Below are 4,894 nucleotides of genomic sequence, written 5' to 3'. Positions count from 1 at the left end.
GGTTAATGGAGTCTGGTTGTATGTAATTCAGTCAAAGAGTGGTATTTAGCCTTTGTCAACAGTTCATTCAGGGTTAATCTCACTTTTGCAAGTAAGGCAAGTGTTAGTGTAGTAATTTTGATAAGAGTAAAGAGGGGGACGTTAATCCTATTGCTTTGACTAATGGAGTATTTTTTGTGGAGCGTATGCTTTGGACTCGAGGGCTATTTACGCAACTTCGTTTAAGGTGTGTAATCACACTGCCTCAACCGTTAATTGGAAAAAGTAGAAAAAGCCAAAACTTCGGCATTTGAGGCCTCACGAGCATGCGATCGCTCGTGTGGTAAATCGTGCCCACAAATAAGGGGCGATAGACAGTAGAGGCCACCACGAGCATTCTCGTGTACTGGGGCTGTTTTGTACATCGATGGGCCAAAATGGGTCGTGTGGGCCCAATGAGCTCGTGGGCCTCACACGGATATAATCTGCGGTAAGTGACAAATTATGAATTGGGCTATGGTGTTCGCATAGCCGTGACTGAAATTGGGTTAAATGGGCCACACGAGCGTGTGGGCCCATTTGGGCCGAGTAATGGCCTTCGGCCTATTTTCACCGTTTTGACCATCTAGGTTACTTGAGTCGCTCGAGGCGACAGCTGACCATCTATGAGGTCGTAATCTGTACTGGGACCCCAAAATTTTTAAACTGACCAAAATACCCTTAAAGGGTAAAATGACTGTTTTGCCCATCGAGGGTAAATGACTGATTTGTCTAAGATTTGTATGACTGATTTTGTGCATGACATTCTGCATACATGACATACTGCTTGGGATTGGGATATTGTTATGGAGGAAGAAACCGTATTGATGGATGTGCCACATATTCTGATATTAGTAGCTTTGTTGCGACTCTAGTTAGAGCTGCAACCAGTGCTAACATTGTAAGTGTAGGAATGGCGTGGGTGATTTATTCCCCACAGGTAGTGCAGGGTTGGATAGAGGCAAGTGCAGGGTTGGATGGGTTATCATGCATTACTTATATGGGTTTGATATTGAAATGGGCTAGGCCCAATTGAGTCTGTGATGGGTTGAGACCCAAATGTTATTGAACTGAGCTTTGGCCCACATATATTCTGAATTGGACTCTACTGTTATTGGATAGGGCTCAAGCCCAGAATGGTTCTAAACTCTATTTTTGACTGACTGTTTGGATGCTAGGGGATTACACACTGAGTTTTCATAAACTCACCCCGTTTATTAACTGTGCAGGTAATCCCCAGTGATAGATGGATCGGTGCTGCGAGGGACTCGGAGATGGCCACACACTGCTTATGTTTTCAGATTTGTTTATTTACTGTTGCATATATATTTTTTATATTTGGGGTGTAATAAGGCCTCTCTTAATTCTAGTTTTTATTTTAAACTTTGGGATTTTATCTACTATGTTTCATAATTGTTAGAAGTATATCGCGGTTTTCCAAAGCAACAACTGTTTTCAAAACACTACGTTTTTGCAACTTAACTTTTAAACATAATGTTTTCGTAAATCAGTTACTTTCCAAATTAGCTTCCGCAACCCAAAAAGAAATTTTTGGAATAAAATTAATAAGTTTTCAATGTACTACGTTTCAAATAAGAAGGGTTTCTAATGAAAACATGGTTTTCGAAAAACACTTCAATATCACACGCTAGATTCCGGCCTAACTTTTGGGCCAGGTTTAGGGTGTTACAGATAGTTGGACCAGAGTTAGTTCATGAAATAAAGGAAAAGGTATGGATGATATGCGAATGAATGAAAAATATTTCAAAAAGACAAAAATCCTACACTGATTTAAAACAACGAGATATTGGGTACCAAGTAGGGGAGCAAGTGTTCTTAAAGGTTTGGGGAATAAGGGAAATTAAGGCCAAGATTTATCGGTCCATATGAAGGGGATGAAAGGATTGGTCTAGTGGTCTATCAACTTAAGCTACCACCAGAGCTTGATCGAATCCATGATGTTTTCCATGTGTCCATGTTAAGGAAATATCGTACAAAACCATCCCATGTAGTAATAGTAGATGAAATTGAGGTGCAACACGGCCTTACCTTGATTAATCGTAAATTATACATATTTTTACCCAATGTTTAATGCATTTTATGGATGATTTCTCATTAGAATTGGTGAATTCGATGCTCCTAATGCTTTAATTTCATGTTTTGTACATAGGAGAGCACTAAGAGTCAAAAGGAGCCAAAAACAAGCAAAAAAAAGGACAAAACGAACCAAATCGAGAAGATGACACGGCCTAAGCCTTACCACACGGGCAGCTCACACGCCCGTGTCATTTGAGGGTGTCGACCAAGGCTTTCACGATTCACACGGCCTAGCCATTGACCCACATGGCCGTGTGCAATTTAACGGATTGAACATGGCCTGACAATCAAGTCACACGGCCATGGCACACGGGCGTGTCCCTACCGAGCCCAAGTTGAGTCCAATTCAGAAAAGGCTAATTTTGAGGGCTTCTAGGCATTCCAAAGCCTGTAAATGCACCCTAAAGGAGGAAGAAAAAGGGGACGGAGAAGGGAGGTAAGAAATTACCCCAAAGAAGCCGATTGATCCATCTCAGAAGCTGGATTCATCATCAAGACTGAAGATCTCTCCTCAATTTCTCTTCAGGAGTTTTGGGTTTTCTTTATGTTTTGTATTATTTATTCTTCTGAGATGTTTTCTTATTTAGTTATGAACTAAATCCCCTAAATACCTAAGGGGAATGAAACCTAAGACGAATCTTGTTATTATTTTTTGAATCGTATGATAAATATTTAACTTGTTCTTAATTATGTGTTCCTAATTCTTGTTTTGATATCCCAGGATACTGATTCAAGACATGCTCTTATTCAGAGGAGGAATAGACCCTGTCTAAGAGTACTTTTATCATAATTAAGCGAAGTTGACTGCACACCTAGAAATAGGGCGACAAGATTTTACCGGATTAGGCTGAAACATAATAAGGGGATCCATAGATCGAGTTAATGCAACCCTAGAGTGTTAATTAGAGAAAAGCCTTAGTTATTCAATCTAGGGATTAGATGTTTTAGTCTTGAATAGGGATAATAACATAACTTAGGGATCTCTACGGAACAAGTTGAATGAATAAATCATCCGATTCGGAGCAAGAATAACAAGTAATGTCTAGATGGATTTTTCCTTAGGTATCGTCTTCACTCAATCGATTTTCCTGAAAGCAATTCCCCAATTCTTTTCTCTGTGTGTTCTTAGTCTAGTTAATTAGTTTAATAAACAACCCCTCTCTATTTCTAGGTTAGATAATAAAAAGATAGTTATTACTAGTACTTTTGGTTCCCTTGGGTACGTTATCTCGGTCTTGCCATTACTATACTATTGTTTGATAGGTGCATTGGCCTTTTCGTCGTGATAATAGTTAGTCTAGGTTTGATCTTCATTATAAATATTTATTACTTGTTACGAATCACGCGATCAAGTTTTTGGCACTGTTGTTGGGGAACTGAAATATTAGGAACGCTAAATTTTTATTACTTTAGCCATTTATTTTTCTTGCAATTTTATTTTATTTTATTATTTATTAATTTACTTTTTTTTCTCTCTTGGCAGGTTTTTATAGTTTATGACTAGAGGAAACCCATCGGGACCATTACTTTTTAACGAAGAAATCGATCCTACAATTCGTGAAAATCAAAGAGAAATAAAGCACAGCTTATGATACACGGAGAACGAGCGAGAAAACGATACTCGACCCCCAACCAACGAGATGGCTGAAAACCAAGGCAATCAGCTACCTCTCGCAATTGCGGCTAATCAAAATCCTTCTCCACGTACTATGTATGCTAAACCTTCTTTAACAGGAACTGAATCTAGCATAGTTAGACCTGTTGTAGCTGCAAATACTTTTGAATTAAAACCTAACACTATTCAGATGATACAGCAGTTTATTCAGTTTGATGGTTTACAGGATAAAGATCTCAACGCTCACTTAGCGAACTTTCTGGAATTTTGCGACACATTTAAAATCAATGGTGTTTTTGATGATGCCATACATCTTCGGTTGTTTCCCTTTTCACTGAGAAACAAAGCTAAATAGTGGTTGAACTCGTTACCACGAGGGTCTATCCCTACTTGGGAACAAATGACCAAGAAATTTTTACTAAAATATTTTTCGCCAGCTAAAATGGCTAAATTACGTAATGATATCTCTTCTTTTGTGCAGATAGATTTAGAAACACTTTACGATGCATGGGAGAGATACAAGGACTTACTGAGAAGGTGCCCTCACCATGGGTTACCGCTTTGGCTTCAAATACAAACATTCCACACTGCTCTGAATCCCTTGACTCGATAAATGGTTGACGCAGCTGCTGGCGTAACCATTAACAATAAAGCACCAGAAGATGCCTATGAATTTATAGAGGAGATGTCACTGAATAACTATCAGTGGTAAGTTATGAGGACAAAGCCAATGAAAAGAGCCGGTGCTTATAACATCGATTGAGTCACCATGCTCTCTAATCAGGTAGAACTTCTCAATAAAAAGATTGACGGTTTACTTGGTTCTACGCAGGTACATCCAGTAATGAGGTGTGACTCAAGTGGCGGAGGTGTGCATACAGAATACCAATCCTTTAATCCTACAACTGAAGAAGAACAAGTCAACTATATGGGTAACAATAACTTTTGATCTCAAAATAACCCATACAGTAATACTTATAATGCAGGTTGGAGGAACCACCCAAATTTCTCCTAGGGTGGTCAAGGAAATCAAAAGCCACAAAATCCTCAGGGTTTTCGATAGCCACCTTATCAATAAGAGAAGAAACCAAACCTTGAAGAGATGCTCTCTAAATTCATCTCGGTGTCAGAAATCCATTTCCAAAATACTGAGACAGCACTTAA

The 4,894-nt window shown here is 39.0% G+C and overlaps 1 non-coding gene across 1 annotated transcript; it reads right to left on the bottom strand.

Annotated features, from left to right (window-relative positions):
- Positions 1–4,178: 4,178 nt before the first annotated feature.
- LOC121231584 (small nucleolar RNA R71) lies at positions 4,179–4,285 on the bottom strand. The gene has a single exon (XR_005929641.1). It is a non-coding gene; the product is annotated as a small nucleolar RNA R71 (small nucleolar RNA).
- Positions 4,286–4,894: the final 609 nt, after the last annotated feature.

The sequence above is a fragment of the Gossypium hirsutum genome, chromosome A06 (genome assembly GCF_007990345.1).
Source record: "Gossypium hirsutum isolate 1008001.06 chromosome A06, Gossypium_hirsutum_v2.1, whole genome shotgun sequence".
Taxonomy (NCBI): Eukaryota; Viridiplantae; Streptophyta; class Magnoliopsida; order Malvales; family Malvaceae; genus Gossypium; species Gossypium hirsutum.
This window is presented reverse-complemented; position numbering and strand designations above follow the sequence as displayed.